This window comes from Ambystoma mexicanum, chromosome 2p (assembly GCF_040938575.1).
Source record: "Ambystoma mexicanum isolate Mex_15411 chromosome 2p, UKY_AmexF1_1, whole genome shotgun sequence".
NCBI classification, from domain to species: domain Eukaryota; kingdom Metazoa; phylum Chordata; class Amphibia; order Caudata; family Ambystomatidae; genus Ambystoma; species Ambystoma mexicanum.
In genome coordinates this window covers 1180372734-1180384819 of record NC_090923.1, presented here as the reverse complement: position 1 = coordinate 1180384819, position 12086 = coordinate 1180372734, and the positions used below count along the sequence as shown (strand labels likewise).

The following is a 12086-nucleotide window of genomic DNA, read 5'->3' as shown; positions in this document are numbered from 1 at the left end:
CCGTTCCAAAGCTGCAGAGGCTTCCAGGGGTGCAGGAGCTTTGTGGAACCTTCAATTTGCGGGCACTCCGGCAAGTTTCCCTGCCAGCCCCAGACGGCACCCAATAACAATATGATCCCGCCATCACTGTAACAGGACTATCATCCTTGACTAGTCAACACTAGTTGCCACATAAGTGCTCAAGTATATGGGCCTCACTTAGCACTTCCAGAAAAGAACGAGAAAATCCTTTCAGCATAGGTCATCAGGTCCAAGCTGCCAATGGACAACCTGGCATCCTGCATCCATTCGTGGAGTACGAATAATGCCCCCACCAGACCAAGTAAGCCAAGTTTCAAAAACTCAGGTAGCAAACCTTTCTGGATCAGTCATGAGGTGAGTGCCACCCCTCTGGCTCCTAACCTAAACCCAAACAGCTCTGTCAAGACCTATGGTCCTTCTTCCACAACAGCATTTGCCCACTCTGGCTGAATCTACCTCTGTAGGCCAAAACTCCAACAGCTATTGTATGAATATAGCAATCAAAAAAGGACTTTTCTTTTGGTGAATCCAGGCACAGTGTTTCATTATAATATGTAGTTGTTGGTTGCCTGCATTGGGTTTATACTTGTATCTTGATTGCTGGAGATAGAGAGTAAAGGTTCCAAATGTGAGTATACTCCTGGTTGCGCCAAACCATCAGTTTAGTGAACAGTCCAAGACTTCTGCAATGCAAACGGCATCAATGATCAATTAGCCATTGCGCCCCTCATCACGTGTCTTATTAGAGTGTCAATAATCTCAGGAGTTGTACCGTAGAAGCTCAGTCGCGCCACGGTTACACCTCTTCTTCAAAGCCAAGCGTGACCTAGGATCTCAGGCAAGCCGCATTCCTCTCCAAGCGTTCACAAACCACTCACGAAGAACATAGCCTCCTCCTCTGTACCTCCCAATATACATACTACCCAACGCCATGCAGTGGAGCCGCACTGCTGCCTGTCCTGGAAGATCTGCTGGTCTCCAGAGATGGAGGCCACACCCATCAAGTGAAACTTGCATTCCTCTTCTAGCCCTTTGGGTTAAGGGTTTGATGTCACTTCTATGTATAGTAGGGCCGAGAGGATTCCTCAGGGGCAATGCGTTTGTCTTGGAAGCAAGGAAAACGCAGAGCAATCCCGGTCCTGCGCTTAGAGACTGGTCTCTGGTATCAAGCGCAGTATAAAAGATGAATTATTAAATTATAGTGCCCCAGACAGCAAACACATCAGCTACCAAGGCACACTGGTCCACCCACACTAGGATACTGGAAGACTCGATGCGGGGTGGGGTTGGGTTAGAGACTGGTTTCTGGTATTACGCGCAGTATAAAAGATGAATTATTAAATTACAGTGCCCCAGACAGCAAACACATCAGTTACCAAGGCACACTGGTCCACCCACACTAGGATACTGGAAGACTCGATGCAGGGTGGGGTTGGGTCGCCATTTGCGACTGTGTTCCACAAACCAGGAGTGGATACACTGCATTGGGGTCTATTTACTTACAAAGAGATGCTGCAATTGGGAGCTGGAGGCGTCTCCATGATCCCCTTGAGATAGCCTCCATCTAAGAACACATTCCCCGCTCCCTCCACAAAGGTTCATAAGCCGCAGTCTATTTCTGACACCAAGCAACAATTCGTGAAGGCGTTCAACAACGTCTCCCAGAATGCTTCCCACGCCAACTCTGCCTCCTCCACCCAACGCTTCCCCAGCAGCGGACTCAGCGATTGCAGTAATCCTTTGTCGCATCGATCACACATTGGAATTTCTGGTGGCCTTCCCACCAGACTTCAGGGGCTTCTAGATTGGGCCACTGGCCGCATACTTGGGCTGAAGTGAACTGACCACACAACACCAGTTTCCACATCACAGCAGTGGGTCCTTGCAAAGCAAAGGGTTGACTTCCAGAACCCTTGCCTAGTCCACAAATGTGTAAATGTTGTCGACCAAACTACATCTTAATATTGCTGCCCCACTGCCAGCTGGCATGATGATTAACGTAGGGTGCCCAAAACAGACCAAAACAGATTCACCTTTGCGAAGAAAACTTCAGAAACCATGGCAAGGTCCCCTTCCCAGCCCTGCATAGGGTCTGGACCATGGATTACCACTCCTTATACTTGTGCCAATAGCCTCCCCTCTTCCAAATCAAACACATGAACAGTACAGGAGCAGAACTAACACTACTCCAACACAAGACGTACATTAAAACCACGTGCATCAACAATGCTCCAGGTGGGACGCACAACAACAAGACATCCAACAATGTGGATGTATTAAGAACATCCGATCCAGCCTCAGGTCCGAAGCAGTTCCACACGAGGTCCAACAATAGTCCTGAACAAAGTCCGTCAATTTCCCCACTTCCTGGCCAAGATCCAAAACCAGTTCTGTAAGTGACCCTGCACAAGTCTAGCAATGGTCCAGTACTAGAGCCAACAACGCCTCCACATCATGTCCAGCACTGGTCCAAGTCCATGTCCAACAATGGTCCTGCAGGAAGCCAGTGTGTAGCAGGTCCAGCACAGTAGCCAGAGGAGGTCATTGGGTTCTCGGTTCAGGAAATGCCACCTAACACTGAGTGCCGAAGAAGTCCTCTCACATAGTGCCCAGAAAAGTACCCTGCCGGGTCCTTGAAAAGTCACCAAGCAATAGAGGTAGGAAAATGATGCAGTTGCTGGGCAATAAAAGGGGGCGGTCCAGAAAGTGGCATCCAGTGACAGATCCAACAAGTCATCGCCATGCCTACGCTAGAGTGCAAATGAGGGGCCAAGCGATGGCTCCTCGGTATCCCTCAGGCGGCAGCAAACCAACCTTGCATGTTCCTCTGCTGTACCACAGATCACAGCTGCACAACCCATGTGAGTCTGCTGTGCCAGAGAGCAATACTGTCCATACCCTGTTCCTCTGCTGTGTAAGCAGCCCCCTTTTCCATATCACACCATTGTTTTCCTTCTGTGGGGCAGGCCACGTGGGCATGGCACCCTGCCGACCGGCCGCAGCAGCACAGAGCACGCTTGCACCATCCATGCATGTCTGCTTTGGTGCAGACCCTACCCGAAGTACCCCAACCTTCTGCTCTGGCACGGGTCCCACCTGCGCAGACCCTGTTCGTGTGCTACACCACAGTTCACAGCTTCACATCACGCTGGCACAATCTATACCAGAATGACCCACACCTCCGTTGGCACAGGTCCCACCTGCTGGTCCCCTGTGCTTCAGACCGACATCATCTTCACCGACAGAAACGTCCTCTCTTGGCACAGACCCCCCCCCCCCCCACCTGCACATCTCTTGCGCTTTTTCTGTTGGCACATACATTGGGGTAACCAGACGTCAGAGTTTCGCAGGGACTGTCCCAGTATTTGTTGCTCTGTCCCCTTTCTCAACATTATATTCCCATTGGAAACAGCCGTGGTCCCGGTTTTTGGTAGTAGGTCTTCATAGCTGATTCAGAGGTGTTGCTAGGTGAGGGGGGGGCTTAGGGGGCTATAGCCCCGGGTCCTTTGGTTGTAGCTCTGGATAGAAGCACAGGGACTACAACCAAACTGCTAGCTAGCCCTGAGTCCCGCACAACCGACATTAGCTTAACCCCGGCTCTTTTCCAGCCCCAGAAACACCCCTGGCTGACAGGCATTAATGCACAATCTGACACAGAAGAAATTCAACATTTTATAATATAAGATAGTGTTCGTTTGTGATACATTAATTATAATATGTGTTTATTTGAACAGTAACACTTCTCCCTCCAAACGCTACTGAAGTGTAGTTCTTTGACAGCCACTTTCAAGGCTTAGTCCTACTTTTATGTTAGTTGCCCTGTCCCGGTGTGTTACTTTTTACATCTGATCACCCTCCATACACTGCTCCTTTGCTGTGCCATAGTTATGCTCGCAAAGTCGCGGGTCTTCTGGTGTGTCACCGACCACACCCGCCTACGCATTGCTCTTCTGCACCAGCACACAGCAGAACACCACAATCCCTCCTCAAGCTCACAACACAACTGTGACCGACTCAAGCTCTGCACCTTCGTCCATACTGGTCACAGGCCGCACCCTACTCAGCCCCTGTTCCCCGGCTTTGGGGCCAGGGGGGTGCGATACTATGTATGCACGGAGTGAGCTGGGGTTCAGGAGGCGGGGCCCGCAGACCCCAGAGGAGCTGCTGCCAGCCGAACACTGCCAGACAGCACGCGACGGCAAAGGTTCCTGGGATGTTTCATCTTGCCGAGCCAAACACATTCACAATTATGAAAAATAAAGTGGGGTGGAGGGGGGTGCGCATTGGCACTGCTACTCAGCGCTTCAATCAATAGCACTAAGATTGCAATGCATCAGAACCCCCTAAATGCCGAGGAAGCGGAGCCCCGAATCAAGCAGCAGCCTACAAAGGGCAATTGACATGCAGGGTTTCTGTTTTAGTTTTTGCTGCTCCCATGCTCGTCGTTGATGCCTGAGGACGACAATGTAATCCTATAATAGCGGCCCCTGGGGTAGATTGAGCCGGAGCAGGGTATCAAAAGATGGAGTTCTTTGAGCGCCCGTGTCCCGCCGCCGGCCAAAAATGAAACCGCACTGTTGGGCGCATGCTGCTGGCCCTAGGAGCGCCTCCTGAACCCGCATGGGCGTCCTGGCCTTCTCACTAGAAACCTTCCATGTGGCCGTCATCCCCTCTGCTCCTCCAGTGCTCTTTCCTTCCATCACTTCCTCTCTGCTGCTTTCCCATCCTTTCCTCTGAACCCCTTATCCCCACGCCCCAAATGCAGAGAAGCGTTCCCTAAACACAAGCAAAAACGATTGGCTTTCGCAATGCTTGTGGATAGGGTCGGGAACAAAAGACCGACGACTTTGCAGATCCGGCCCATGAATGCCGCCCCCCACAAGATCAGTCTTTTGTCTGCGCCCTCTTCTCCACCCCCCTCACCACTCCACTTCATATATTATGTTATTTGACATGTATATGGCGCCCTATATATCACTGGTATGATCTCAAGGCGCTATATGTGAGATGCATTGCAGTGTAATTTCTTTTGTCTGAAATTAACATTGACTAAATGACCACACCTGCACAACCACTTCTCTGTTTTTGGTACAGCCCACCCCTGTGCAGCCATTGCTATCAGGCTTTGGGTCGCTGTCTTGGAAAACGTCACTTCCGAACACCCTATCTATATCTACCGTAAAGTCATGTTGCGAGACCATATACCTTGGAAATGCAGTGAAATCTTAAGGAGGCAATCTCAGGCTTTTAGAAAATGCCCACGGGGCGCTTGTGGCCAAGAAGAAGCACACTGTGTGCTGATAATGTCATGTATAATGGGGTGCTCGTCTGCACTCGGGCCACCCGCTCTAGGCACCCTCTGTTGTCTACAAATGCTTCTTGTGTAGCTCTTGGGCGACCCAGGTGGCAGGGCCAGTGAGTGACACCAGACACAAGTATTCTTTGGAAGGCATTAGGTCGCATTAATTACTTCACCAAATGCGACAAAACCATACATTAATGACATCATATGAACTGTTATGTCAACATCACATACTTGAGCGTGGGGGAGTGGCTGTGCCCATCACCTCCCCCGCTCTGGGAACAGGCCTGAGAAAACTAGGGGACCCCGTAAAGGGACCATTTCCCCAGTCTAGTTCCCCCATTGCACGGACCAGTGAGGACCCCTCAATGAGCGACTGGCATGACACCTCCCCATTCCCAACTGAACCATGTACCATGACACGAATCAGCAATTCACTCCCTTCCAGTGACCCAAACTGTCGGGCCCATAGCTCAATTCAATTCAATGTGTCCCAACCTAGCGCCACAGGGCCGCTGGCCTGCTGGTCAGGGGCACTCCCCCTCCTGAACTGTTCTTGTGTGTGTCCCTCGAGACCATCTATGACCTATTACCATGACACCCATACCATATCGTGCCCTTACTTGTATCTCGACACCAATACCATATCGTCCCCTTACTTGCATCCCAACATTCGGGCCACAGCAACAGCCAGCGGGGACTATCGAACCAGCTCAGTAGCACTGGTTTGCACCCTACTGTGCTTCCCACCCTCGATGTGTGGCCCCTCGATTGTCCCTACATTGATATAACTCCTCAGGATTCCAACCGGTGCCCGTGGTAGAAGCCAACTGGGATTATTGGCTTGCACGCTCCCATCCGAATTGGGACATCCACCATTTACGATCTTTGTGTGACCTACAGATATATTACCTCTCCCTCATTCCCCCCACCCTCCCTTTGACAAAGTACCCCCACGAGTACGGTGGCCCATCCTCAAGCCATGATGTCTTTGGTGTTCTTCCCCGGTCACCGGGTGTCATCTAGAGGTAACAAGTCAATACCTACCCGACAGCAGAGCAGTTAGACTCCCACTCCACGTGGACCTAACCACCAATGAAACTGGGAGCCTTCTCCAGGGCACTACCCTCCGCCATCCTATGGCCATCCCTCAGAGTGCGGCAGAACCACCACCGCCGCACCTCTGGCGCGCCCAAAAATGGCCTAACACTGTGGTCCAAACCAAGAGCCTCCACAGAGAGCAAACCACCAGTCTGCCCAAAGGACACTTGATGTACCACGATCGCCCGATCCATTCCAGCATACGGGTGTGGCCCTGCATCCAACACGCCCCTTGAGAACTATACCCTGGGGGCCTGCAGACCCCCAGCCTATCTCCAGTGCCTCCCCCAGATCCTGATCCCCCGGCCTCCGCAGTCCCTACCGGCCCGAAGCCCCCCAGCCGAGCTCCACTGTGAGCTCACACCCGGCTGGCTAAGGGCCAGGGGGCCAGGGGGCGAGCATCCATCATACAGGCCCCCAGGAAAACCAACACAGTCAATCCATACATAAGCATGGGACAATAACCCCCCATGTGTGCACTGCCGGCCCACCACTGGCACGCCCACCAAGGGCCTAACACTGCACCACCGTAAAGAACAAACATCACCACTGTTCGTCCACTCAACCACTAGCAAAAAAGGGGGGTGGCCCCTCATCGTAGCCCTCCACTGAGTCCCCTGAGGACGATACCCAGAGGCCCCCCATGACACCCCCACACCAAACCAACACCTAGCAGGATGGCAGGCCCACAGTAGGCTCCTGCATGGCAATCTTACCATGCCAATCACCAGTGTGCACCACATACATGCACCTCTGAGGTGCCAAACGCCCGTCCTCATGGCAACACCAACTACTTTCGCAGTTTGCCCCTCCCAAAATAAGCAACTGCCCGTCAGTGCGGTCCCACCCCATGCCACACTCAAACTGTGACCGCCCACCCAGACTGCCGCCAGGGGGCAAGCCATACATCAAATAGGCCAATAGAAAAAGGACCCTCCCCCGAGAAGAAACATTATAATTAATATTATTATTATTTTTTTATTTACTTGATTCAATTTACAAGAAATTTTTACAAGAGAAAGAATTTTTTTACAATTAATATTATTATGGTGTTTTTTGAGCGCAGACGTAGTTTCGAGAAGCAACACAGTGCTTCACAGAGGCATACAACCATACTCTGTAGACACACTGTATACTCCATGCAATGGCGGGACACCGCTGTGTAATGCGGGCGCTCTATATAACGGGGGCCTTCCCTGCTTCCTGAGGCACTCTGCATATTCAGGGCGCTCAGTGTAATGGGCTCTCGTGTATACTTGGGGCCCCCTGCATATTGGTTGCTCTCACTATATTGGGGCACTCTGTATAATGGCCACACTCTGTATGGGATGTTCTCTACCATGGCGGGCGGCACCCCGTGTATTGCGGGGTTCCTTTATACTGGGTGTTCTCTGTAGGTGTAAGTGGTGAGTCATTAAACTGCATCGAGGTGCCCCGGAGCACCCAACCGCCCACCCCTATAATGACGTCATGCCGCCTCATACTGGGAAGCCCCGCCGCCGCCAGTCTGACATGATGACCCCGCCGCTCCCCCCCACCCCCGCAAGTCTGACATGATGACCCCGCCGCCCCTTGCTCCCAGAACATTCCTCGGTCTGCCAAAAATGTTATCTTTAAAATAGCCTGTCTGCGGAGAAGGGAACTGACCCCCCAAAACACAAAGGCCCCCACCAGCAGCAGTGGACTGGGGTATCAGCGGCAGCGAAGGGGTGCTGCTCGACCAGGCCAGGTAAGGCCACTGCTGAGGTGATGAACGTGGCGCGCGCCCCATGCTGGGGAAAGCGGGGCCTCTGCACGACGGGCCCGGCTGATGCAGACATGCGCGTCGTTACCCTACACAGCCTGTGCTTGGCTGGCGGAGGCTTAAAGCACCGATCCTTTCTCTTTACAACTACAGTGATTGGTAGAGTCTGAAAGGGCACCCCAACCTCTGCTCGGCGGGTCTGGTTCAGTCCAAGAGCACCCCAACCTCTCTGCTCAGCGGGTCTGGTTCAGTCCGAGAGCACCCCGGCCTCTGCTCAGCAGGTCTGGTTAAATCCGAGGGCACCCAACCTTTGCTCAGCGGGTCTGGTTCAATCCGAGAGCACCCCGGCTTCTGCTCAGCGGGTCTGGTTAAATCCGAGGGCACCCAACCTCTGCTCAGCGGGTCTGGTTCAATCCGAGAGCACCCCGACCTCTGCTCAGCGGGTCTGGTTCAGTCCAGGAGCACCCCGACCTCTGCTCAGCGGGTCTGGTTAAATCCGAGGGCACCCAACCTCTGCTCGGCGGGTCTGGTTCAGTCCGAGAATACCCCGGCCTCTGCTCAGCGGGTCTGGTTCAGTCCGAGAGCACCCCGACCTCTGCTCAGCGGGTCTGGTTAAATCCGAGGGCACCCAACCTCTGCTCGGCAGGTCTGGTTCAGTCCGAGAGCACCCCGACCTCTGCTCAGCGGGTCTGGTTAAATCCGAGGGCACCCAACCTCTGCTCGGCGGGTCTGGTTCAGTCCGAGAATACCCCGGCCTCTGCTCAGCGGGTCTGGTTCAGTCCAAGAGCACCCCAACCTCTGCTCAGCGGGTCTGGTTCAGTCCGAGAGCACCCCGGCCTCTGCTCAGCGGGTCTGGTTCAGTCCGAGTGCACCCCGACCTCTGCTCAGCGGGTCTGGTTGATGTGGACAGGCGCACCCTCGCCTGACCGGGATTAAGATGGTCAGATGAGGATGGGACAGCCGCATCCTTACCCCCCACTTACGCACGTGAGTTCAGTATGATACGCATAGGGTGACCAGCTTTATAAAAGTAAAAAATCGGACAGGCCAACTAACATAAAATAGGACTAACTCTTGAAAGTGGCTCTCAAGGCACTACACTGAGTAGTGTTTGGAGGAGAAAGGGGTTACGTGTTACTGTTCAAAGAAACACATATTATAATTAATTTATCACAAAATAACACTATCTTAAATTGTAAAATGCAGCATTTCTTCTGTGCAAGCTGTGTCTGCCAGCTGTGAAGACCTACTACACAAATCAGGGACCACTGCTGTTTCCAATGGGAACATAATCTGGAGAAAGGGGGACAGAGCTCCAAATACCGGGACAGTCCCGGCAAAACCGAGGCGTCTGGTCACCCTATCATACGCACCGTTCTCTTTAGAAATAAACGGGTCAGCTTAGTCTGCTAGCAGCGCCCCAACGTCTGCTTTAGAGGAACTCCACAGAATGTAGGTAGAGTGAGCAGACACACCCCACGGCCCCCACCCTCCAGCGCGGACCAAAAGATACCCGCCTCCTTTAAACAGCGGCTCTGTGCTACCCCGAACTAACGCAGCGCTGTGCAAAGTAATTCAACCCATTAACTACTTCTTACATAGCAAGACACGCCTAACTGCCCATTTAAATTCGGTACCAGCAGCCTGATAAGCCCAGTCTACGTGTCTCCTGCCATATGTTACGTTACATTACGCCATGTTAGGCTGTCTTCTATCTCATGCCTTGCACAGTCTACGCGTGTCCCGCTATGTGTTAGGTCATGTCATGCCATGTTAGGCTGTCTCAAGTCATGTCATGCTTTGCCCAGTCTACGTGTCTCCTGCTATGTGTTACGTTACATTATGCCATACAAGGCTGACTTCTGTTATCTCATGCCCTGCTCAGTCTACGTGTGTCCCGCCATGTGTTAGGTCATGCTATGCCATGTTAGGCTGTCTTCTGTTATCTCATGCCTTGCACAGTCTACGCGTGTCCCGCTATATGTTAGGTCATGTCATGCCGTGTTAGGCTGTCTCAAGTCATGTCATGCTTTGCCCAGTCTACGTGTCTCCTGCCATATGTTACGTTACATTACGCCATGTTAGGCTGTCTTCTGTTATCTCATGCCTTGCTCAGTCTACGCGTGTCCCGCCATGTGTTAGGTCATGCTATGCCATGTTAGGCTGTCTTATGTTATCTCATGCCTTGCTCAGTCTACGTGTGTCCCACCATGTGTTAGGTCATGCTATGCCATGTTAGGCTGTCTTCTGTTATCTCATGCCCTGCTCAGTCTACGTGTGTCCCGCCATGTGTTAGGTCATGCTATGCCATGTTAGGCTGTCTTATGTTATTTCATGCCTTGCTCAGTCTACGCGTGTCCCGCTATGTGTTAGGTCATGTCATGCCGTGTTAGGCTGTCTCAAGTCATGTCATGCTTTGCCCAGTCTACGTCTCTCCTGCCATGTGTTACGTTACATTATGCCATGCAAGGCTGACTTCTGTTATCTCATGCCTTGTCCAGTCTACGTGTGTCCCGCCTTGCTCATGCTTTGCTGCTATATTTTCATACGTCATACTGTCACCTTTAAGTTTTAAGTTTACATTTCACTTCTGATGATATGGCATTAGCTTTAAATTTTAGAACTTGTTATTACGGGATGGGTTATGCTATACATTTCGGCTATAATGCTATGCCAGGCTATGCCACGCAGTGCGCACTGCTGCCCGCCCGCCCGCCCTTCGCAAAGTCAATCTGTCTCTTTGTATCGCATTAACTCGCCTATGTCAGACAGTGGGAACCTCTATGCTCTGATCTTCACCTCTGGTAAAAAAAATTGCAAACTATTTTGAACAGTCCACGAGTAAAGAAGAAATACGCCTACCTCTCTCCCCCCCTTGGGGTAGATAACACGAATTTAAACAAAGTGAAGTGCGCAGTTTGACGGTCGTTGGCCCGCAGTCCCGGCGCTCCTGCCTTCACTCGCAAGTCTGCCCGCAGATTGGAGCTCGGGGTCCGGAGCAGCGTCCGCAGCCCTGGGATGCTCACACTGGCTGGGGCTGGGCCCGGGGTGGATGCTTTTGTGGGAGGGAGGGAGAGAGCGCCATGTCCCCTCCTCCCAGCCCTAAAAAGGCTCTGCAAGGCTGGAATGCCTGCCCCGTGGGCTGCATAGCAGCACCTGCCAAAAGACTTTTACCAGAAAGCCCTCTCTTCCGTTTATTCCTGGCCGTGTTGTGTCAGGGCGCTTGATCTGTGCACAGGGGCGTAAGATCCAATGCACAGGCATGACCAGTGCTGGCCCCAGGCCTACCTGCGCCCTGTGCGTGATTTCTGGGCGCCCTTCCCCGCCCCTGGTCTACAAACAAATTCCTGAATGCAAAGGTGCGGCGTGAGTCTTGAACAGGCGCTGTTGCCGCGCCTCTGTCACTCACAGTCTGTACATCGGGGCGCTGCGGATAAAGGGCGCCGCCAGGTTTACAATGTAAAGTGTCATGTAAAGTGATCGCCCCTTGAGCCGGCCCTGCACATGATTATAGCATTCTTGTTTGCACCCATTGCAACTTCGTAGCGCTATTAAGATCAGACCTTAGACAGGGGTTCTGGACCACGGTCTACCTCTAGCTCCTGTTCCTTCGCCTCACCTGATTGCTGTTTGTTTTTCTTCATACCGGGTAATGAACGACGAGCCTTTACCCCAGGCTGTTGCCACCTGTGGCGAAATGACTCCTGCTCTGCAGAAGTACAGGGGTGAGTAGCGTCTTACATGCCTACTCAGCCCCACACCACCACCAAACCAGCAGTGACCCCCATCATAAAGGTGAAACGTGCACAGCCCGGGACACTCTGCCGGACGGGTGTGATCTGGTGCAGATGCAACACACCACAGTACAGTGATTCCAAAATAAAAGCATTTCTCAACAAGGTTCTATAAAATAGGATC

The 12086-nt window shown here is 52.4% G+C and overlaps 1 protein-coding gene across 2 annotated transcripts in view; it reads right to left on the bottom strand.

The window, feature by feature from the left end:
• BGN (biglycan) overlaps window positions 1-11221 on the bottom strand; it is a 192244-nt gene extending 181023 nt beyond the window's left edge. The window contains exon 1 of one of the 2 annotated variants that reach the window (XM_069645356.1): window positions 11031-11221. The gene's annotated coding sequence lies outside the window, so the exon portion shown is untranslated. The remainder of the gene's footprint in view (window positions 1-11030) is intronic. The other variant, XM_069645353.1, reaches the window with a different exon arrangement.
• Between the last annotated feature and the right edge of the window lie 865 nt (window positions 11222-12086).